Source organism: Hydra vulgaris, chromosome 07 (genome assembly GCF_038396675.1).
Source record: "Hydra vulgaris chromosome 07, alternate assembly HydraT2T_AEP".
In the NCBI taxonomy this organism is placed as follows: Eukaryota; Metazoa; Cnidaria; class Hydrozoa; order Anthoathecata; family Hydridae; genus Hydra; species Hydra vulgaris.
In genome coordinates, this window is record NC_088926.1 from 15,017,891 (window position 1) to 15,044,619 (window position 26,729).

Genomic DNA, 26,729 nt, shown 5'->3' on the forward strand with positions numbered 1-26,729 from the left:
TTCATACAGCAGTTGTATAATTTTGGGCTACTAAATAAATCTCTAAATATTAGAACATTTACAAAACTTGAATATAATCTCATCTTAGTGTTGTCAAAAAAATGTTTTTTTGTTTAAATAAAACCCTGATTGCTGTCTACCATACAGTTATATTATAAACCTTCTAGCATACTGCAAAGGGTAGTAAAGAATTGAAACGTACATATGTTTTAAAAAAAACATGTTCATGTGACTAATATTTTTAGTAAACCAATTAGTAATAGGTTTGTTATAATACTTTGTTATAAATACTTATAGTAAATACAATAAGTAATAGTTTTATTATAATACTTTGTTATAAATACTTATACAGGTTTGTTATAATACTTTGTTAAACAATGTAACATTCTTTGTAAACAGTATAACAATGTAACATTTTGAAAACATTTAGAATATAAGAATAAAAATAGCGCTTCATGGCATTTTTAATGTTTGTATTTTTTTTATATTTTGAACAATAAAAATAATATTAAAGGTTGTTTTTATAATTCAAAATATAACAAAAATACAAACATTAAAAACGCCATAAAAAGGTATTTTTATACATATATATTTCATCGTTTTTTAAATAAACCATTTGATTTTTAACTAAAAAAATATTGCTGCTATATTTTATTGAAGCATTATTGTTTAAAATAATTTAAAACCATCTCTACAAAAGCATTACTCTTTACAAATCTGTCAAAACGTCTTGACATAAATATTATTGTTTACAAATCTGGCTGTACTAGACATCCCAGAATCCCCGTTCGCTAAATTACAAGAAAACTTGCGAGTCGAACACCACTGCTTCTAACTTTCTTCAAACATTTTCTAAAAAAAAAAATATAAATACAAATATATATAAATATATATATATATATATATATATATAGAGAGAGAGAGAGAGAGAGAGAGAGAGAGAGACAGAGAGACAGAGAGAGAGACAGAGAGAGAGACAGAGAGAGAGAGAGCAATTTTAATAAGGAACCTTATTAGTCGAGCAATTTTAATTATTAGCCAGGTTGAAGTCATTAATGACTACAATATTTCACAAATAATTATTTCCTAATTTATTACTTACAATGACTAACGTATTATGGGTAATTGAACACATATTATGCGTAATGAGCTTGAACCCATGAGGAGAATCCTGAAAAAAAGTGATCAATTAGGATAAGTAGTTAAACAAAAAAACAAAAACAAAAATGTAAAAACCTACTTTTTCAATGATGTAGACGTTGGGTGCAATAGCCACTGGATGCAAAAGTATCTTTTTCGTCACACACACGGCCTTCTATAATAACAGGCCTTGACATCGCGCAAAATGCTGTAAAAACTGAAGGCCGATTAAACTTTCACTTTTACTTATATTTATATATTTTTATATTAGGTAGGGTGTAATGGCAGTCTATGTTTTCTAATAATAATCTCTAGTAAAGACGGAAATATAAAAAGAAAACCAAAAAGTTGTTAAAAGATAATCATATTTTTCGTATTTCAAATTTCATTAAGAATATTTATGTAATATTAAATAGTATCAATAACAAGCAGAACCATAACAAAGTATATATCTATATATTAAAAAGATAACTGTATTTTTAATTTTTTTTGCTAAAAATGGTAACAATAAAAATCACCAACAATAAAAAACACCAACAAAAGTTGATTCAAGCAAAAAAAAAGTTTTATCAATATATCTCAACAGGGTAAATATTTACAAATCCAAACATATTGAAAGACATATAGGCTAATGAGAAAATAAAAAACATAACAAGTAAATAGCATAATTAATTACAAAACTAATTTTCACATAAATTATGATGGCTTTAGTATTTTGGGAGTGGTAATTAGTGAGTAATTCTTTAGCAGAATATTAGAATATACTCTGCATTGTTTTTTTGCGATTTTAAATTAATATTTAGCAGCAATGAACTAAAACTGAGTAACACAAAATGTTCTGTATAAAGGGTCAGTAGCACCTTGAAAAAAAAAAGCAAAATATTGACCATTAGAAAAGAGCATCAGAAGGAATTTCAAGTCCGCCTCTGTTTAGGCTATACAGATAACTTCCATATTTATAATAATAATTGGTAGAATCATCATAAATTTTTATTTCGCTTTTTTGCACATAGCCAGCTATGTAAACTATAGCCACTAATGTAGATTTATTAACTGAGCTTTCAAGATCATGTATATTATCCAGAAGTTCTTTTTCATCAGTAGAAATATCTCTAAAACATATGTCACAAGTATGACAATCGATACCATCAACAGGAATGTCAAGTTGTAATATCAATTTAGTAAGTTGAATATTAATTTTTTCAATTACAGATTTAGCGTTTATAAAGTAAGTACCTCCAGATCCCTGTCAAAGCTTAGAAAAAGCTTTTTCAAGTGGATCTGTTGAAAACCAACCTAATAAGACATACTTTGCTCCATTACTCAACAAAGTTTCTACAAGATCAATAAAGCCATAACATGAATGCGCTATTGCATTGCTAGTATCTAGCGTAAGCTGTTTTACACGCTTACCTGTAGGTTTCATAAAATTTGACAGTTCAGCAATATCTCGTAACTGTTGATCACCAACTGAGTGGATTTCTTCGCATAATTCATTTCTAAACCGAATGCCAGCACCAGGTGCTTTGACATTAACAACATTCGAAAAAAAATTATTTTTTCAATAAATACAGCAGTACCTTCAAATGCTTTATTTTCAATCTCTGAATGCATTCTTAATGCAGCTACTGTTTCTTTTCAAAAAACAGACAAACAAAACTTTACAGATTGTCTCTCTATTGGTTTTAGATAAACTGATTTAGCTGTAAGTTTAGAGAGTTTAAAAAGACTATTGCACTCAGTTTTATATATAGTTTCTAAATCACTTCACTTAGCCAAAGCCAGTTCTTTATTGTTCAAAAATTGAAGTCCCCCAGTCTTTTTTGTCAACCAATTCGTATAGATTTTAGTAGATGCACATAATCATACAATAAATATATACCTGATGTTGTTAACCATAGTTTACTATCAACTGTTTTAAACATTCCAAAAAATCTTTGATTTACACGGTTACCATCAGTAATTATTACCAGTGTCTTACTATTTTCAATATTATTTATGGTATAGACAATTTGTTGACATTGAGCAAACTGAAATTCAGAGGAAAGATTTGCAACAGGTTGAGCTCTACATATAAATTCTGGACCTCCAAAAAGACATTTAATCATAAATGATAAAATTGTTTTAGCTAACTTTTCAGGGTAGTTTAATGCTTGACCAAACAAAGCACCTCTTTGGTAAAGTAATGAAGCTTTGACATAGACCTCATCAATTAGTAGTATGGAAAACGCTTTTTAATCGATTTAAATTCATAAAAATACTATTTATGAAACTTAGGTCCTCCATTGAGCTTATTTTTGAAGTCAATCGTGTTAAAGTCCTTATACTTGGCAACTTGTAGTCAATACACAAACAATCATATAAACTTCGTTGTAGTTGTAATTGATATTGTAGTTGTAGTTGTATAAATTGATATTTTTGTTGCAGTTGAGATAGTTCGACTTGCAAGGAGATACACAGCATTTCAAAGGCATTTTTAAGGCATTTAAAAAAACTAATCGTTAGTTTGACAATATTATTACCTTACAATGTTAACGCCTTGAAACTTACAACGTTATCGTCTTGAAGTTGCGCTATCTAATTTATAAACCAATCAAATTTTAAAGATTTATTAAAAAAGCGCGAACACAAACTTTCGTCTAATGTTAAAAGATGAAAATGTAAACGCAGTATTAGGAATTGGCCTTCAGTTTAACAAATTTGTTGCGCGATGTCAAGGCCTGTTATTATAGAAGGCCGCGGTCACACATAATATAATATTCTGAAACTAATAAACAAACATCTAAATTTCTATAAGTAAATTTATTCTTTGATCATTGCCTTTATATCCTATCTTATTTTCATATCATAATCTATTATGGTATTATTTATATAACATATCACAACAATATTATCTAATTTGTGATGTTCAAATATCATATGAACATTCTCTAACATGTTCATATGATATTTGAATATAGTTCTTGAGTATATTATCTGCAAACAATTGACTGATGCAAGTTCAAATGTTGTCAAAAACCAAGCATGCATGCATGGGACACTGCAGTGTCCCACAAAGAAATGCTGGTTTGAAAGTCAAATTTTCTTTATTAAAAAAAAATATTAAAATAGGGGGGAGATAGGGAGGTTTCCATAATTTTTTTTAGGCTCCAAAACTTTTAACTTTATATATATAATAAGGTTCATAAAACTTAAGGGACTTACGAAGTAAATTGAGGAACAAAACAAGGATATTTACAGAAACTTTTCAATTTTTAATCTGGAGTACCACAGTGTAATTGGGAATAAAGTCGCTGGGTCCAGTATTCAAAGTAATATGATCTAAAGTAATATATAAATTAAATAAAATGCTTCAAAATGCATGCAGTTATACATATAACTCCTGATAGTTAACTATATGTATAACTAGTTATACATAAAATTTATTATATAAACTTATTTTTTAAGGTTATGCTTGAACAAATTAGTACCAATTAATTCAAATTCAAGATTTAGTTCAAGTTCAAGTTCTTATTTGTTCATTGTTTTTTCACTATTTTATATTTATTTGTTCAAATTTGTTAACTAGTACTAATTCTTACTACAGTAAGAATATTTATCATTGTTGAACGTGATTTTATTAGTAACTTAATTTTACTTTCAACATATTTTGACCCTTACATTTTAAATGACAGCTTTACTTTTCTATTGATGTTAAATTTATTACGTTTCAATAACTCAGATTGAATTTTACTAAATTATTGTAAGCTTTGTAAGAATTTGTTGTATATTAAATGGTGTTGTATATAAAGTAAAAATTATATATATATATATATATATATATATATATATATATATATATATATATATATATATATATATATATATATATATATATATATATATATATATATATATATATATATATAGTATTTAGGCTATGGGATCATCCATAAATAATGCCAGTAGATAGAGGGGCAGTGTGAGTTTAACAATAATTAACAATGGGGAGGGAATGTTGAGACCAAAATAATGTCAATTAAAAAATTGAATAAAAAAAAATTAAATTATTTTATTTAAAAAAAAGTAAAACAATTTATGCTAGCTATGAGCAGGTTTTAGATGTATTTACACCAACAATGTGGTCTAAAAACTTCTTGCTTTTGTTGCTTAAAACTGTAGAGGATCATAGGAAAAACAATTTAAATTCAGAAATTAGCTTGCTTATCTGAAAGAACAAGTTGTGTTTTTTTTTTTACTTTTAGTACTGTTGAGAATAAATGTATAATTGAACCAGAAAAAAATTGATGGTATATGCATTCTTTATATTATATTAACAATTCAGATATACCATCATAATATGATAACAAAAACTGACATCATTTTCAATGGGAGATGGCAAAAAATTGACTGAGTTTGATAAAGGGTGAAGGTGTTCAATAAACCGGGTCATCATCTGACATCATTATGCATAGATGATCCTATGATTTAGGTAAAATAAGTAATCAATTTGCCATATTTCTCTTTAGAAAGTGTAAGAAAAAAGCATTGTTATGCTGAGAACCTACCTATTGAGCAATGATAAACATTCTTACTGTAGTAAGAAATAGTACTAATTAACAAATTTGAACAAATAAATATAAAATTAACAAAAACAATGAATAAATAAGAACTTTAACTTGAACTTTAACTAAATCTTAAATTTGAATTAATTGGTACTAATTTGTTCAAGCATAACCTTAAAAAATAAGTTTTTATAACAAATTATATGTATAACTAGTTATACATATAGTTAACTATCAGGAGTTATATGTATAACTATATCAGGAATTATATGTATAACTATATCAGGAGTTATATGTATAACTATATCAGGAGTTATATGTATATATAGTTATACATATAAATTTTATAAATTTAAAAGCATTTTAAAGTATACTATTTTATTTAAACATTACTTTAGATTATATTACTTTGAAAACTGGACCCAGAGGCTTTATTAACACTGTATTCCCAATAACACTGTGGTACTCCAGATTAAAAATTGAAAAGTTTCTGTTAATATCCTGTTTTTGTTCCTCAATATAGTTTGTAAGTCCCTTAAGTCATAAGGACCTTATTATATCTAAAGTTAAAAGTTTTGGAGCATAAAAAAAGTTACAGAAAATCTCCTCCACCACCACCACCCTATTTTTTTCTTTTTTAACAAAGAAAATTGGGAATTCTTTGACTTTTAAACCTGCATTTCTTTGTGGGACACTGTAGTGTCCCATGCATGCATGCTTGGTTTTTGACAACATTTGAACTTTCATCAGTTAATTGTTTGCAGATAATATACTCAAGATCTAAATTCAAATAACTATTATATTATCCTAATAATACGTCTATTTACACAAATCTTAATCTTATTTCTATAAAGAAAGATAAACATTATTCGTGGTACTTACATACTTGCTTGCCATTTTCTATATTAATATAAAATATTTTCACACAATATAAACGTAACGCAATGCAATGTCGATTTAAAAATTTTTATTTAGTTTTTTTTAAAAAGTTTTTTTTTTAGTTTCCAGCTTTCAAATTAATTCCCATGCAAATCCCACATGAAACCCACGTGGGATTTCCCATGTGTGTAAATACCATATGGTTCCCACATGTAACCCATGTGGGATTACCCACATGGGTTTAAGGTGACAAATTTCCATACGGATACCACATGGGAAAATCCGTCCCACGTAAATCCCATCAATCCCACACGGAACCCACGCGGAACCCATGTGGGACGCGGTTTTATTTTTCACTGGGTACATGGGAAGTAATTAATAGCTGACGGTAAATCGTTTATATGAAGGATGAACAAAAGTGGACCCAAGACGCTTTCCTGTGGTACACAAATACTTACGTCTACCCAGCTGGACTCGCACTCACCAAGAACAACTCTCTGCTTTCGATTAGTAAGAAAGTCATTAATCCAGCAAAGAAAAAATTCCAGAGATCCCAAATGCTTTTAGTTTGTGCATAAGACGTTGATGCGGCACAATGTTAAAAGCCTTGGCAAAGTCAAGAAAAATTATATCAACACATTGCTTATATGCCAAGGATGAAGAAATAATATCCATTGCCTCCAAAATGTTAGCGACACAGTATTTTTAATCTTTTTAATCAGATTGCGAACTTGCTTATATTTATCGAGAACTGGTATAATACGAGATATGGTTTGCTGGACTAAAATTCATAAATTTTTTTTTTTTTTTTGCAATAAGGTTACGCAGCAGATCATTCATCCAGGGTGGTGGAATTTTACGAATTAATTTCTTATTACAAGGTATCCATTTGTGGCAAAACGATTATAAATAATGAGAAAAATTTCGTAACATTGTGATGTGTTCTTAGAAATAAACAACCCAGTCAACTTTTTTATTTCAAGGTTCAGATTTTTGAAGTCTGCAAGTTTATAGTTCAAGTTCAACCGCACAAAAAGAGGTCTTTTTATAGTTTCGGTGGTAGCTAGATGCCATTCAATAGAGAGGTGGTATTGTTTGGAGGTATTGCAAAGTGGAGGTTCAGTATTGTATACGCGGTTGGATGATTCGGCCAGTATTAAATCTAAAAAACTTTTATGTTTGCTGCTTGGGTTGCAAAATAATGGAAAATTAATCGCTTGAAAATTATAGTAATCTTCGAGAATATGCACAAATTGATGATCTGATAAATATGAAAAATATGGGTGTGTTAGTTTTTTTTAAAGAGTTTAATGCCTGAACATATTAAAATGATAATCGTGAGTCTGATTTTCAAGGTTTCTGAACACGTTTAAATAATAATAGTTGGTCTGATTTTCAAGGTTTCAGAAGAGTTTTCGATATGATGTTCAAACAAAAACCTTTTATTTATTGCGCTCGTTCATATGAAAATAGTTGCTGCTCATATTGTTAATTTCAGCACGCTTTTTACACTCCTTAATTCCAAAAAGTAAACAAATAAAATTAGAGAACAAAAAATATAATAATGAATATAATTTTTGAAAGAATAAGAAATTTTAATGAAAGTAATTTTTATAATAGAGGGCAATAAATTAATTTAATATCAGTTATTCTTTTTCTAAATAATGACAAGGCTTCTGATAGTGGTTCTTTTGCTTGTGGCATCTTTATTGATCTCCAAAAGATATTTGATACAGTTGACCATAAGATTTTAATTGAAAAATTGTATCACTATTGTATACGGGGTATAGCTAATGATTGGTTTTTATTAGGGTTCATTATCGAAATTGCAAATTTCGAAAATTTTCGATTAAAACGGTACCGAAATACTTCTTTTTTTTCGATATCTATAAAAACTTATAAAAATAATCGAACTAGCCAAATTAATTTCGGAAATAAAAAAGGAATTTCGAAATGTAATATTAATTTCGAAATAAAAAATTGAACTTCAAAAAGTGAAATTAATTTCGAAAGAAAAAAAACAATTTCGAAATTTTTTTTTGTTTTTTTTTTCTTTAAATTTTCACAACTACATATTAATTACAAATTTTTTACACTGCATTATTATAAAGAAACTTTACTTCCTAAACAAAAAAAAATACATTTTACAAAATACCGTTAAGTATAGGAAGCAATAATTAGGTATGCTATGACTTGATAAGAAGGGTTTTGTTGTTGTAGGGAACTAGGTAGAAGACTGATATTAGTCTTATCATCGAGAACCTTGAGGTATTGCGTAAAGCACACATATAAACAATGTGATTCTCATTAAAGAAATGTTTTACATGTTATTATTGCAAACTTTTTTTTCTTTTCTTTTTAATTGAACTATGTTTTGTGTTAGTGTTGAGGTTTATAATAATAATACTAGCTTTATTTGTTAAACATAAATTTACATTTTCCATATGTATTTGATTGCTGATTATTTTAATTTGAGCGTAAATTTTGATCTACCATCAGAACTAGAACATTTCTAGGTAATTATCCATATTAAGAACATGATATTTGAGTTTCGACTTTAAAGAAGTTATATTGCCTGGGAGAGAAATTGAGGTATAATTCGGAATTAATTTGTTGAATAAATATGGGCCACGATAAGAAATAGAAAATTGAGAACTTTTTTTTTTTTCAGGGGTACAATAAAGTTACCAGTTGCTTTTGTGTTAAATTTGTTGATGTTAGATTGAAAGAAGTTTCCTGTGAATCGGTTTGGAACTAATCCTAGTTTGTATTTAAGCATGAACAAAATGTTAGCGTAGATATTAATTTGGTAAATGTTTAGTGCTTTCATTTCTTTTAATAGGGGTTTAGCGTGGGTCAGTTTGTTTTTATGATGTATTATTCTAGAAGCATGTTTTTGTCGTCGATAAAGAGATATTAATTGTGTCTTGTGTGTGCTTCCCCAGGCTATGTTGGCATATGTGAGATAACTATGTATAAAGGAAAAGTAAAGAAGTTTTAGGTTTTTTTGCGATAAAAATGGTCTAGCTTTAAAAAGTATACCAATACTTTTAGATATTTTAGTGTTGATGGCATTTATATGAGCTGTCCATAAAACATTTTCGTCAATAATCACACCAAGAAATTTAATTGTTTGGGTTCTTTCAATTTTTTTGTAGTCAATACTTAGTGTCGGTAGAATTGATGGTAGTTTGTTCTTCTGTTTCTTTGAGTGAAATAAAATATATTTAGTTTTTTGCGCGTTTAATGATAACTTGTTAGCACTGAACCATGTTTTAAGATTTTGAAGTTCAAAGTTGACTTTATCAAAGAGGTCATTGATAGAGGTAGATGAATAGAACAGATTGGTATCATCTGCAAACATTATACAATCGAGATTTGTAGAGGCTTTAGGAAGATCGTTAATGTAGATAAGGAATAATAAAGGTGCAAGAATAGATCCCTGGGGGACACCGCATTTGATTTTTAATAACTCCGTATTAGTGATACCGTCTATAATAACACATTGTTGCCTGTTATTTAAATAATTAGTGAACCATTTATTAGTTTGATTTTTTATACTCTATTTTCTCATTTTTTCGAGCAGAATTTTATGGTTGACAGTATCGAAAGCTTTTGTAAGATCGATAAAAACTCCCAATACAAATTTTCCTTTATCAAATGACGAGCTAATGTTGTCCATTAGGTCTAAGGTTGCATGTTCCGTAGAATGATTAGTTTGAAAGCCGTATTGACATTCACTTAGAATTTTATTGTCTGCTAAATATTTATAAAGTTGGTTGTACATTATTCTTTTCAGGAGTTTGGAAAACACTGGAAGAATAGGTCTATAATTGGTTAGCAATGCCGTGTCTCCAGTTTTAAATACAGGTAAAATCTTCGCAATTTTTAATTTGTTCGGAACAACTCCAGTTCTAATTGATGACTTGAAAACATTAAATAAAGGATCTGCTACAATGGATAAAATATCATATACTACATTGCTGGAAATGTCATCGATGCCCGGAGCTTTGTTCTTTCTGATTGATTTTTTTGCTTCTTCAAATTCCTCCAATTTTAGGTCACTCTCAGAAAATGAACTAGTATGGTCAGTAAAATATTTATTAAATGAATTGTTCGAGTTGTTTATCTTGGATGCCAGGTTAGGACCGATATTTACAAAAAAGTTATTAAATTTGTGAAATGTGAAATTTATTTCAAAAAAAAAAAAAGATTTCGAAAAGTGAGCTTAATTTCGAAAGAAAAATAATAATTTCGAAATGTGCAATTAATTTTGAAAAAAACCAAACAATATTTGATAACCTAAATTAAGTTCGAAAATAAAATTAGATTTCGAAAAGTTTATTTAATTTCAGGAAGAAAAAAAAAGCAAAATTTTGGAAAGTTAAATTTATTCCAAAAAGTTATTTTAATACTTATATTTTATTTGCATAATAATATTAAAATAACCGGGCGCCTAAATAATTTACCACGGGGTGTTTCAGCAGGTAGACCTTTTATTATATATATATATAAATATATATATATATATATATATATATATATATATATATATATATATATATATATATATATATATATATATATATATATATATATATATATATATATATATAAGTTATATATAGAGATATATGTATATATAGCAAAATAATACCATTTTGGTAAATTTAATTTGGTGCCAGTATGCTTAGTATGTAATGAACCTGTTTTAGTGTGCAAAGAATATAATTTAAAGAGGCACCATGATTCAAAAAATCTAAAAAACTTAATCAGTTTCTTGACGAATTAGGGAAAAAAACAAAAAACAAATTTATAATTAGTTCGTTGGACAACAAGATTTGTTAAAAAGAGGCACTATCTTAACAGTAAATGCTACTGTTGCAAGCTATGAAATTAGTCTCTTTAGTTACAGATTCTAAACCATTCAGTGATGGGGAAAGATTACTTAAATTTAAAGTTATTCACACCCCTTCCCTCCTCAATGCATTTTTTGTGCATTTAGTCGAAAAAATTTACCCTTTTATATAAGCCGGCAAATGTAGACCTTTTAGACCATTCAGCCGTCGAATTTCAAAAAACAAGGACCTTTTTTTTTACTTAGCGAAAATTTTAATTGCACCCCACTACGTGACACCTACAAGCACCTGCCCTGGTGGCAGCTCAATGATTGAACACTGGTGTTTTTTCCAGACAGGAAAAGAAAATAAAGACTGGAAAGAAAACAACTTGTCGTTAATTAAGCTGTTCGTAAAAAAGCTCATCAGATAAATAAAAAAGAATACAAGTGTTTTAAGTTACTACGAATTATAAGCGAAAACAAATTTCAGATCAATTCGAACTCTTTTAACATTATTTGATAAAGAAATGTTTTTCATTAATTGTTTTCTTTAATAAAAACTAACTGCTTCAATAAGCTCGGCGCCAGCTGGCTCCGTAGCTCCGTATCTATTAAACCGGTTGAACTAAATAAGCATTCTGATGGTACCGATGTCGCTGGAACTGAAAGTATTACCCGTGCAATTTGTGTCAAAACCGGGAACAACTTTTGATTAGCTTGGAAAAATTCGAGGGCACTATTTTCGTAGCTCTGAAAGTATTGCAGACTGTAATCGTTTTTTTTTTTTCAAGTGTATCATTGTTTTCAATTAAATGACAACATGATTTATCTGTTACAAGTTCAATTAAGTTGATCGGCTTTTGTCTTTTGTTGCTAACGAAAGTAGTAGTATTTGCAAACGGTGGCGTTGACGATTGCTGAAATGTTTTTATGGTATTGTCAGTTGAGCTGCTTGATGAGTTTAAAGTGTTATTTAAACAATTTGTTTCAGTTGTTCTATTGATTTCTTCGGATTCTTTTAGATGCATTTCATAAAATGTTTTTATAAACATTTTTGCCTTTGTAATGCATTCATATCTATCGATATCATTTTTGATAAATTCAAATTTACGAAATTTGAAATCAAGAAAAGTAGCTGCTAAGAAAAAATCATTAGTAAAAATGTATTTAAAACGCCCTTTTTGAGACCTTTATAATTCCTTTTGAAAAGTCTTAACTAGTTCTGTAAAAATGGGTTGCGATTTAAGTATTTCATTTAGTAGAGAATACAATGTTGGAAACAGAAATATTACTGTAACATATTTCTTTCCGCTAAAAAGTTTTGTTAGCTCTTTAATTGGGTGTAACAAATCACATAAGTCCTCCAGCACCTTAAATTCATTAGCAGTGGGAAGATAGTCTTTAATATTTTGGTATTCGATGCTTATCAAATCCAACGCAGTTTTATTAGTTAATATAGATTCCATCATATCGAATTGGCTATTCTAGCGAATAGGTATATCCTGTACTAACTTTATTTTAGTTTCATATCGAAGTGTTTCTTGAACTTCTCTTAACTTTTTTTGTAACAACTCCGAATGCTTAAATGAACCAACAATGTGCCTACAGGATGAAATTACCTTGGCGATTTCTAATTTGCCTTCGTTAATTTTTTTCAATTTCTTTAACTTCACTTTCTGTAATTTCTTAACTTCACTTTCTGTAATTTCTTAATTTTCCATTACCGTCGTAATCTTTTACTTCGTAACACTTTGAACCATTTTTTAATTTTTTTACTTTTATATCTCTCATTTTTAACAGATCGTTAACCACAAGATTCAAACGACGACCAGCGTTTGAATCTTGTGTTAACGACCATGCAAAAATCTTATTACTGATTGACCATTCACTGAAGATTTCGTTTAACGTATTAAATAAATATTCAGCTGTTTTCACTTGAGACATAAACCTAAGATCCAGGTTTCGGTCAACCAGAATCATATTTCAAGTCACACCGAGGTAGCTGTTTTTACTCAATGATGATCAAACATCACAAGTAATTGTAATGAAATGATATCCCTTCAATTCTAGCATTAAAATTGATCTTAGATTGTCCGTAATTGATGGAATTAATTTTTTGCTCACCGTATTTATGCATGGCATTTTGTAGCTTTTGTTTAACTCACTAACTAAATTTACAAAATCTGGATGACGTACTATCGAAATCGGCTGATCAGTACCAACAATAAAGTTCATCAATAACTTGTTTAATTTTTTATGACCTGTCTCTTCAAAACTATTTTCATTACCGCTCTCAATATCGGATATATCGTCATCGTTGAGTAAAATTGTTGATTTTTTTAGATATTTTTGAATTAATGCAATGACCAATTGGTAAATGGGATTGCATTGAACTGGTCGAACTGTTGCAAGGTAGAATCTTATAACATATGCCGCATTTTGTTTGATTCTTTTGGTCTTTTTCAAAATATGTCCAAACGAAGCTTCTCTTTCTTATTCCTTCCTTAATAACGGATTTATTTGTATTTGACATGCTTATTAAAACTAAAAAACAAGTAGTTTTTTTACTCGTACGCATACAACAAATATTAATAAATTAGTATCTTATGTTATTAGTAAATGTGTAACACATGTTACTTCACTTAAGTTACCGAGCGATTAAGGAGATTATTATAACTTTAGTTACATTTTAGAGTTATGTAACAAAAAGATTGCTAAGGTATAAATATAATTGCTTGAAATCGTTGTAAATCTCATCTAAATAACCACTAGAGAGTAATTAGCCGTTTACGTTGCAACAATTGTTGCAACAATACTTGTGTCAGAGGCCCTTAGGGAATTGCACATTATAACTTTTAAACATCATAATTATATCATTTAGGAAAACCGCATGAACTTTTATGTAAATTCTAAATCTAAGGTTTAAACTTACGTTATGCAAATTTAAAATTAAAAAGTGTTTAAACTAGTGTTGCTATCGACTTCGACTAAATCGACTAAAAGTCTACTAGTCGAAATTAGTCGACTTTGAAAAATCTAATAGCGGACTAATAGTAGATAATCCAAAGTCTAATCGACTTTGGATTATCTACTAATCGACTAAAAGTCAATTTAGTCAAATAATAGTACTTATACATGCATTTCTAATATCTTTTTATTTGATTGAACATTCAATCAAATAAAAAGATATTAGAAATGCGTGTATAAGTAGAAAACAAAAGCAAGTATGACTTTTGAATAGAATGTAGTTTTTTCAGAGCCGGAATATAATATTTGCCCACCTTCCTTTCATATTAAATTAAAAAATTAAAATATAGTATCTCCCTCCATCCCAACGACCTCTCTCCTAATCCAGCACTAAGTTTTTTGTTTACTCTCTTGAAGTTCTATTAAGGGTTTGAGGATTTCAGCAACTTCCAAAAAAATTACTTTTAGTTACCGGTACCGGTATCTGCGGTCACTTGAGAACACCTAAAAGTACTCAAGAGTAACTTATAATACACTGAAAGTAGCTTCACAACGTCTTCCGGTAATTATGTATGGTAACTAGAATTAAATTCCGCCCAAGTTAATAATTCGTAATGTTAACGGTAAGTAACTTGCCGGATCTTAGTTCTGACATAGCAGCCGTTCTAACATGAGCAGCCGTGGCGCAGTGATTAGAGTTCTGGCTCAGAACCCAGAGGTCCTAGGTTCGACGCCAGCCCTAGCCCAACCAGCGACATTGGTACGGAAGGAGGCATGAACTTCCTGTTAAATGCTCTCCCGCGGTGCTCTGTGAAAAGACCGTAAGGACTTCTGGGAGCACCTAAAATAACTACAAAAAAAAAAAAAAAAAACATAGTATCTAAAAAATAATATACAAACAACCAGGCCTGAAAAGAGGTTGGGAAAGATTCATTGGGTGTGTGTTTGTAAAAATAATATTATTTTCATCTTACACTATTTTTGTATACTTTTTCTCTATTTTTACTATATTAACATTTTATTTATATTATTTTTTCATTTCTTTAGTATTTTTATAAATAATAAATAATCAAAATTACAAATTTCTTTTTTCGATATCCCAATTAATTTAAATCCAAAATATTGTTAATTAACTTCTGTATTTCTGGGTTTACGACTAATCATTTAACGAGGGCTCGCCAAAAAAGGTTTTCTGCATGCTTTTTGGCATCTGCCTTTTTATGGTCCAAAGATTTTTCTGACGGCCCTGCATTATTAAACAACTTTATAACATATGACAATTATTATTATATTAAAAAACTTTATAGTTATGTGTTGTTGTTTTTTTTTGTTTTTGTTTTTTTTAGCAGTCTTTGCGTGAGATTATTAAAAAGATTCTCAAACAATATCGATCCGATATACAGTGCCAATCTGTTCCGTTCTTTAACTAGGGCTCTAAATATAATTAAATTGTAAGACCCTTCATATCTAAATAGTTTATTTTAAAACTTATATTTACTTTTATTTTACTATTTTAGACTTATATTTGTTTTATATTTATCAAGATTTAAAAAGGACTTTTTCACAATATTAAATTATTTGGACCTAGCAAAATTTATCCTGCGTGGCGTTCATATTGTTTTCTTTCATTAATATTTAAGTTATATAATTTAAAAATATATAAAACAGACATAAATTACTTGATTTCTTTTATTAGTCTTCCCGCCCCCCCTCCTCACATTTCGACTAATAAACTATAGTTTAACCAAATATAGTTTTGAATTTACAATTTAAGTTGTAAACAAAAACACTTAAGTAGCTTTTGCTATAGGTAGGTTTTATTCAGTTTGAGACAGCTAATATTTTATATGAAACATTTCACCGTGTAGATGTAAGGGGTCATTTGCAAATTATGTCACACAAAAAACTTTTCAGATCCCCCTCCTCCACAAAATGTCACAAAATATCAACCCTCTATCTTATCCTGATGGTTCTAATCCCTGCAAAAGAACCGTTGGGGTTCTAATCCCTGAAAAATTATTTCGAAGCAAATTTTAGAGTTTCGAAAGTAAAATATCGTTTCGGTATTATTTTCAGAATTTCGAAATCACAAAAATATTTCCAAGCAAATTTTAGAATTTCGAAAGTGAAAAATTGTTTCGATATTATTTTTAGAATTTCGAAATCGCAAAAATATTTTGAAGCAAATTTTAGAATTTCGAAGGTGAAAAATTGTTTCAGTAATATTTTCAGAATTTCGAAATCAAAATAATATTTCGAAGCAAATTTTACAATTTCGAAATGAAAAAATCGTTTCGATGCAAAATTAATTAGTTTAAAATTATTTCGAACTCACCAAAACAGAAATAGAGTTTGGGAAACTTTTTTTTTTTATCAACTTTTGAAAATTCAACTTTTGCTTCCGTGAACAACCTTAGTTTTTATATTAAAAATCGTACTCACTCGTGCAGCTTTGAAAAAAAGTTGAATCAGATCTTCATCATTTGTGTCATTGATTAAATAGTAACCGTCTTTCTCTAAATATTAGTAAAACTGAATTTATTATTTTTCACCATCCAAAAAAAAAAAAATTGATAGTGATAATGTGAAAATTAGAATTAACGGTAAAAGAGTTTTCCCATCTAAATATATAAAATACCTCGGGCTATTTCCTGACAAAAACCTATCATGGTACTATTAACTAATTCAATTAAATAAAATACTCTCACGTGCCAATAGTATGTTGTCATTAATACGGCACTATGTTTCTCAACATATTCTAATATCAATTTACAATTTCTTGTTCTCTTCACATCTAAGTTAATGTTGCACTGTTTGGGGTCAAAAAGGTTGTTTTCTATTACATCGTATAAACAGTTTACAACGCACATCCATAATAATTATGACATTTTCTTCTTTACGATTTAATATCGAAAATAGGTTTTCTGAATTAAAAATTCTAAAATTTCAAGATCTTCTAAAGCTTTATCATTGTCTCTTTGTGTTTGATTTTCTTCAAAATAAACTACCATTTTCGTTCAATAACTTTTTTATTAAAACAAATGAGACACACAAATATTACACTCGAAATACTGAAAATTTTAACTTAAACACTTCCTTTTTCAACACTTTCAAATATGGCAAACTCTGTATAAAACATCAATATATTTCTTCCTGGAACCAAATAATATCATTTATAAAAAAATGATTTTAACTAAATACCCTTTTGTTACTAACATTCTTTTTCTCAATCGAAACCAAATTAAGAAATTTTTATTTGACCAAATAAGAAATTAAGACCAAATATAACCAAATTAAGAAATTTTTATATTATTTAATGAATATTAATTTTATCTTTTATGGTTATTGCTGTTTTTTATATTAATGTATTTATAAAACTACTATACTTTTATTTCATACTTTTTATTTGTCTTTTTTAACTCTACTACTAGAATTACTATCATCATTAATTTATTTTTGTTTTACAAATCTTATAATATTATTTATAATGATAGTGATAGTGATTCAATTGTAGTAATAGTTTTATGGTTATTGTTTTTGCCAATGTTATGTTTATTTTAATAATTCTGTCATAGTTATAAACTTTACTATAATTATTTTTATCATTAGTCTTAATTTTTAGTATAGTTATCTTATTATAGTTACTATTTGTAATGATTTTTTATTCATATTGTTAATAATATGATTATTATTTTTATTATATTATTATTGCAACTAATAATATTATCTTTATTTATTAGTGCTTTATTTTCCTTTCTTTCCTTTTTTTTTCCTCTTTATTTTATTTTAAATTCTCTCTATGTTTTATTTAAAGTTTGTTTATTTTTTTGTGTTTTTTTTTTAGGTATCACTCCACTGAATAATTTTTAACTATATGAGTGACACCTAACTTTATTTATGTGAGTTTTTAAAATATTATTGTAAATTTCATATTTTATGGTTAAATTTTAATTGGTTTCATGAACTTATGCTTTTGAGAATATATTTATTCGATTTGTATTTATTGTTACGTTACGCCGTTTTTTATCACAACAACGAGCAAGTTAAATTTACTTTGAATAAAATAAAATTATGAACTTGTAGTGTAGCAACAAAAAATTGAACCCTCTCCTTCCCGCGAAAAATTTTAGTCCTGACTCCTAATTTACTTCTCTGTCATTCCATTCTACCCTCTCATTCCCCTCTCTTCCCGGCCGTTACCCTCCTTCTTGACAAAAAGAATTTTACATGAAAACCAAAACCGTATTCTAAAACACAAACTAATGATAAAAATTAAATACAAAAGCCAGTATGCCATAGTATATTAGTATAGTATGCAGAAATTCTAATGAAATTGAATTTCTACATACTATATTTATATGCTATTTTCTTGCATTCATTAGCTGCAAATTGGTTTATTATATTTTTTTAAATCTAATTAAGCTGCTTCTTTGCTTCAACAACTCATAGACATAGCGCAGACAAACGGCTATCGTTCTCCTTAAATGTGTTTTTGTTCTTTTTAACTTGCTGAAAGATTTTTCAGCAGTAGTCACGCTAACCGGTAATGTTAAATATGGCATAAGTGCTGCGATTACTTAAATGAAAGAGCAACTTATAACACAAAATATTATTGTTATTTGAGCAAACCTGAAATACTGTCCACATCTTTAATCTTCATTTTGAAAGTTTTTTAAACAAAATTAATTGACTAGGAAAAACATTGGATATATCTATCAAATATTTATTTTGCAAATTTGTGGAATGTTTAAATATTATGTTTTTTAGATTGAAAAATGAAAAATAGCTATTTATTGTTTTCAGGGACTTAGAACGAGAATCTATCTGGTTTGTAACAATATCTATAACTTAAATACATCAATTTTAAATTGATGTACAGCTATTTCAAAATCAAAATCTACAAAACTGTCAGCAAATAGTTTTTTTTTGTTCGTTTTGTTCGTGTGTTTTAAAAGTTATAACTAAATTCCACTTTATAGCAATAGTTTTATTACTATAAAAGTAATAAAACTATTGCTATAAATTTACTGCATAGTTTTACGCAACTATGCAGTAAATTTTTTTTTTTAATTTCTTTTATTCAATTTTCTAATAATGAACAAACTTTATCCATAATCATATTTTAAGATTTTAAGCTAAATCGATATCATTGATAATTTTTCATTCTAAATTTTTTGACTAAAAACAAATAATTTCTTTCTGAAATTGAGGCGATAAATAATTAACATGGCCACGAGGCAAAGTTTTCTTTCAAAACACTATCATATTTCGCTAATAGTAAAACATCTGATAAAAATTACTATTATAAATATCTTCAAGTGAACCATTTTGCCTTCGAAAAGAAAAATCTTTAGCTAATATCAATGATATTTCAATAATATTTCAGAATACTTTTCGGTCGTATTGACACTTTCATCTACCATTTTAATAATAATTTCTAGTTTTATTGTGTTTGAAGTTGAAGCAAAAAAAAGATGTGAGTTTTGGTATTTTTAGCAGCTGTTTTCGAAATTTTTTATTACCCATTTCTTTATTTTTTCTCTTTATGAAGCCACTTGTTAAACTTTTTTTTTCTTTTTTCTTATCATTCATTTTTTGACATTTTCACTTGTCTTTTAATTAACAAAATAATATTTATTTTTTTTATAAAAAAAAAATTAAAAAAAAAAAAAGTTGTGATACCTAAATTACAAAAACATAAATAAAAAATAGAAAAGCTAGCAACTAAATTTAAGTAATCAGGGCAGACGATACCGGGGGGAGGGGCCAGGGGGCGGTGCTAGTAACTAAATTCAAATAACTTGCTATTTATCTAGTTATTAATTTTAAAAAACTAAATTTTTTAAAAACATTATAATGCTTTTAAATTAAAGTAGTTGTTATATTAAAGTAGTTTTAAATGATATTATTATAAGATTATTAAACTATTTTATAAAAACACTAAAACTATTTAAGAAAGTATTTAAAAACATAATGCTTTTAAATTAAAGTAGTTGTTATATTAAAGTACTTTTTAAATGATATTATTATAAGATTATTAAACTATTTTATAAAAACACTAAAACTATTTAAGAAAGTATTTAAAAACATTAGCAGCTTTTTATTTTATTTTATGCTTTATATTTTATTCCGACACTTTCTTAATTTTTTGTTGCTGTTTTTTTTATTTTGTAATATAATTTTCATCTTCTTTATAAAAAATTTTATTTATTTTTTTATTTTCTTATTTCGTTTTGCTTTTATTTACGAAAATGGTACGACAATTTTAAAGAGTCGTTGAAACTATAAATACGGTGTATGTTATACTTTATATATCATCTACTTTACACATTATACTTTAAATATCATCTATTTTATACATTATACTTTATATATTACACAGCTTATTATAGGCTGTTTAATAATTAATATATATAATGGTACCTGGATAGCTCAGCTGGTTAGAGCGTCAAACAAAATGTTAAAATCTGGACTGTTGTGTGATACTAGTTTAAATCAGGCCACTGCTAACTCAGCGTTTGAGTAGTACTTTGGTACGCAAAAATATTGGTCAATAATGGACGCTATTTTAGGTTAGTTTAAATAACTATTTGAGGCTGTTTCTATGTTGTGCCAAGAACATTGAATTCCCAGTAAGTCGAATACCGGTTAACCCAAACATTTGTTATCTCGAACTGTTTAATTTAGTCCCTTGAAATCGTCTAATTGATTACTAATAAAAATCTCTGTCGAACCATTTTCACGTCCCAATTCAGCAAATTTCTTTGGTTAGTTCAAACTTTTTGTATGAGATATTAAGAAATCAACATATTTTGATTAAATTTTTTTTTAGAAGTCACTCCATATAAATCATAAACAACAGTAGCTTTATATTATTTATATTTTTTCGTTATATTTAGTTCTGAATAGAGTAGTAATTAGATCTGAATATAATAGATTGTTATCAAACGTAAAATGCTGCTAAAATTAAATTGTTAAAAAACAAACAAATTACACGCGTTAATTTTTAGTCAAAAATCTTTCAGCGCGAATCGTTCGCGTGACTATTAAAACTAAATGTCGTGTAAATAACACTAACACTAAAATGTGCAGTTAAGTAACCAATGACTTAATTAGTCAAAAGTTGAATGTTTTAATGTGTTAATATGTTGAAATAGGAGTTATATTTTTTGTTCATGGAAGAATATATGTATTTTTATACATTTTTCGTATTATTTTAATCATAATAATTAAGTCTACAAAAAGATGCTCAATAAACCACTATGTTACCTCTTCTATACACACTTTTTTACATTTGAAATTGATACTTTCATTAATATCTTTCTTTTTAGCTAGAGATTTTGAAAGTTAATAAATGTATCTTGAGATATCTTATTTTTTCTTCTAAAAATTGACATTTTTGATTTTCAAAAACTCTTAAAACTTAAAATAATGAATTAACTTAAAAATCTTTAACTAAATATGGACCACACTAATTTGCGGAATTATTGGCGTTACTGCACTCTCCCACCCCCCCCCCCCTTTTTTTTATTGCTGATTATAATAGAGAATTTTATGCTGATTAAGAGTCGTATAAAAACAAAGGTCTGAAAATCAACAGAAAAAGCTCTAATTCGATGTTGAAATTTAAAAAAATATACTAAAAACGCAAATATTCGCCATTTTTTTCATACTCGGTTAAAATCCTTTTCAAAAATGAACTTAAAAAAGCCTGGTTTTTATCAGCAGTTTAACGCAAAACTGTTAAAAAATGCGTAGCGGATTTATCTCTGGCCCAAACCCTAACCCTGTCCAAAATCATGTACGTTTAATCGCGCCAATCCCGATTTGTCAGTCGATGTATGTACATTTAATTGCGCCAATCCCTATTTGTCAGTCGATTTATGTACATTTGAAAAGCAATATATTAATTTAATTTTTTAAAAATTTAATTAAAAATATATAAAATATTTTGATAAAAACATTTAATTTACTTTATAATTTAATTTTGACGGCAATAAAAACCGCGTTGCGTAATTTTTTTATTTTTTTTAGGTGCCCCAAGAAGTCCTAACGGTCTTGTCACAGAGCACCGCGGAAGTCCATTTAACCACTGATCTGTATTATAACTGGAGGTGGCCTATGACTGGACCTAATTTTGAAATTCCTAAAATCATCGAATATGACAATTTTGGTTTTCAAACTACAACTTTTTATTTTTTATTTTTACTACTAATTAAAACATGAACTACTTATTTTTAAGCCTACTACATTTTCAACCTAATGAAATTTCAACCTACTGAGTTTTCAACCTACTGAATTTTCAACCTACTGTATTTTCGACCTACTTTTTTTTCGATCGACTTTATAACTACGTCTTTTCCGGTATGTATTTTATTTTAATTAAAACTCAATCTAATCAGCCGTTGATATATATATATATATATATATATATATATATATATATATATATATATATATATATATATATATATATATATATATATATATATATATATATATATATATATATATATATATGAGTGATATATATTGCTAATATATGCATACAAAAACAAAAAAACACAAGTTTGTTTTTGTATGCATTTAGGTTAAATAAAAATGGCAGTTAATAGTAGAAATAATACAAGGAGGTCAGTAACTTCCATAGGCTGATATGAAATAGGCTTCTTGTTGATGGAATTCTGAAAACAAAAACTTGTGTATTCTTGATTTCTTGTTAATGGTTTTTGAAAAAAAAAAACCTTAAAAACGTAAGGAAAAAACGGTAAAAACACTAACTAGTAGGTTGAAATGAAAATATCTGAAAATCGGTTGAAAATCAAACAATCGCAAATCGGTTGAAAATAAAAGTCTCTAAAATAGGTTGAGAAAAAAATCGCTCAAAATTGAAAACGTCATAAATCGGTCGAATTAAAAAAAGCCAATAATCGGTTGAAATCAATTTTTGCCTCAGTAGGACATCTAAAAATTATTTCCACTTTACAGTAGATGTTTTATTTTGTAGATCAAGTTTGTAGGTGCAGGTTTTTGTAGGTTGAGCTATGCGACACGTAACTGGATAGCGCATCTCTGATATCGAAATTGAAGCCAAAAAATATTTTGGCGGCCATATTGTGAGGACCCGCGATTTGTTATGATGCGCTTGAAATTCTAAGAAAAGAAACCAAAAGAAAGAAGAAGAAAAGAAAAGGATTGAAAGTACCTAGTAATTAGAAGGAAAAAAGGCAATATCAACAAAATAGTAAAAATCTGTTGTAAAATGTCTAACGAATGATCGTATTCTTTAGATAATTTATCTAGATTCTTATGTTGATATTCAAAAACTATGATTAAATGTACAAGTTGAAAATACAATACTCCTAAAAGTAAGTATATAAATATATGAATATATATATATATATATATATATATATATATATATATATATATATATATATATATATATACATATTATGTTATTATTTATGATATAAGATAGTTTTGTGTTTGTAAAAGTTGTAGTTATTGATGATTAAATAGTACCAATTTACATAATGTTTTTCTATTATTTTTCTGTTACATTTTCTCAGTGGCTTTTTTCCCAGATCATAAAGTCTGACTTTGCAATAACATTGAGAAATTATTTTGATTAATTTAGAAACATGGTTTTCATTAATACCAGTATCAAACATATGTTCATGCAAGTCTCTAAATATAACAGATCCTAAACTTTCTAAAACTGAAATAGATATAACTTCTGGGATATTTTTGGACTGTGGCAGTTTTCCAGGAATTGCTAGCATTCTTGTAATTTTTTTTTCAGTTTCTTCACAAACAGTAATAATATCTTCTTTTGGTTTAATAAGACCACCATTGTCCTTTACTTTAAGAAAATTGGATTCTGGAGCATGTTTTTTAGAACCAAGTTTACAAGTTTCAGATATAAATATAACTTTACAAAATATTTTAACCTGCTTAATACTTTTTATAGCTATTAAAAATCCAATGAACCCAGTTTTTTTTCTTGTCGTATGCAACAGTCTATGCGATGAGTCTTGTAAGTTTGAAATATAACCATATGCTTCATCAAGAAATTTATCCCAAATATGCTTATTACCCATTTTTAGTGCGGATTTATAACCTTTAGCAAAAGGATTTCTTGAGTTTAAAATGTCAAATAATCTATCAAATATTCTAATAAATTTAACTGTTGCATTACTTCCTTGAAACTGCATTAATTTAAGGTCTTTGCAACAGAACTCTATTGCATTAGCTACACTTGAACTAATTGCCTGAGCAGCAAGATTTACTTTCAATTTTTGTTGCCTCCAATTAATATGCGGTAGTCTTAATTTATTTCCAAGGCATAATCTTTCATCTTCTTGCAGTTTTTGAAGATAAACTATATATTTCCATGATATTGCATTGTTTTCGCTATCAAACAAAGCATCATTATCTGCAAAGCAATTTCGAATTAGCTTAAGCATGTGACAAATATCAAGGAGAGTATGAACTTTTTTGTCGACTATAACTTTTGAGTTGAGAGGATGAGCGAAAAAAGTGTTTATTTTTAAAGCATCAATTGAAACACCAAGGTTTGATAACATGGGAATGTGACATGAGGGTTCGTTACATGTTAGCGATATGACTTCAACACCAACATCTGTCAAGCGTTTAATAAATAAATTTACAATGTTTGCTCGTTTAGCACCATTTACCCCATCTATAAAAAAATATCCACATGGAACTTTCCATGAACTGTTTATACCAACAGCCATGAGAACTAGGGCATCTTTTGCAACTGGGGATGAATCATCTTGTATGCCGTTCCCAAGATTAACATACCCATTAAATGCTTTTCCATCCCATGATATGTGTTTTTTAATAGCCATTTCATCTAACATAAGTGAGCAAATGACTTTAGATCCTTACTTTTCAGCTTCTATAACCTTGTATTTAAGCGCTGCAAACGCTGGCTTTGTAAAACCTGGTTCTGCTGAAACTTTTCCATACCATTTCCTAATTTGTGCTTGATGTGGTAAATAAAAGTTAAATATTTTTCGCACATAATCATAAGCTTTACTTGAATAAAACTGCAGGGTAAGTGCAAAGGATATGGTTTCTTCTGAATATTTAAATCCTTTACCATGATTTTTACAAATAATCATTCTTCTGGTTAGAGCTTGAGGAACTTCTGAAAATGTTTTTAATAGCATTTCTTCACAATTTGATGATATTTTTTGTTTTTGACTTTTATATTTTTTGTTTTTGACTTGAATATTTTTACAACTGATTTAAGAGATGTTATCTTTTTTTTTTATTTGAGATTTTTGCTGTTCTGCTTATACCATCTTTTTCAAAGACCAATTATCTTGTTTCTACGATCTGTTTTTTTTCTGGAGTTAAACTGCAATCATATATTTTTTTTGGGGGAGCCAACTTTCATGGAGGTAGATATAACACTAGTTTCAAAATCACTTATTTCAGAATTTTTGAAAGTTGATCTATTAACAGGAACTTTTCTCTATTTCATTTTCTATTATTGAAAGAAAAAAAAATTATATATATATATATATATATAAATAGTTATAAAATTTTCAAATTTAATATCAAACTAGAAGGAACCTCTAAGTTGTGTTTACTCACAGAGCTTAGCTAATAGTTAATGCAGCATTTATAAAATTAAAGCATATAATAGCAAAATGGTTATTATATGTTTTAGCTGCTTACCATACAGTTGTTATAAACCCTCTAGCACACTGCATAGGGTAACTAAGAACTAAAAGGTACATATTGAACAAACCTGTACAATACATAAAAACATAATTGATTATATACCTTTTTTAAGTGGTCTGGGAATTTTTTAAATCTTTTAGGAAAATGATTTTCCCTTAAACTAACAGTTTGTCCGGTTCTGTCGATATTTTTTGTTAAAAAAATGATCAGAACATATCAAACTGCTACTACTTGGACTTCATTCTTGACGGTGTATTTTGGTCCATTCTTTTCTTTTTTCAGTGTTTGAAGGAAATCTGAAAATTGGTAGCAAAAATAACGTTTGATATTTTATTAAGTTTGTTATACTTTTTGCACAACTGATTTTATTTAAATCCATTTGTTCACATTGCAAGCGAACTAACAGAGGTCAATAAACTTTAAAATGTTTTTATTTTCAAAAATAATTAAGAAAGTCACCTATGAAATGTTCTAGGAAACTTTCGTTTCAAAAATGATTCATCATCAGAAACTCCATCACTATCACTTCTTTTACTGTCACTATGTTTTCTTTTATTGCAACCAAATGCAATACACTGTCCCTCGCTTTTTGGAATTTTCTCCAGACATTTATACAATGAACATTGTAATTATTTTACTGA

General features: G+C 27.8%; 1 long non-coding RNA gene across 2 annotated transcripts; it reads right to left on the reverse strand.

Moving 5' to 3' along the window:
- Positions 1 to 508: 508 nt before the first annotated feature.
- On the reverse strand, positions 509 to 5,851 carry LOC136082311 (uncharacterized). Of its 2 annotated transcripts, XR_010639585.1 has the most exons (3): positions 1,241 to 4,898; positions 1,103 to 1,171; positions 509 to 852 (listed from the first exon to the last, which is right to left on the reverse strand). It is a non-coding gene; the product is annotated as an uncharacterized LOC136082311 (long non-coding RNA). The 2 variants fall into 2 exon arrangements; XR_010639584.1 differs by having other exon boundaries at positions 1,103 to 5,851.
- Between the last annotated feature and the right edge of the window lie 20,878 nt (positions 5,852 to 26,729).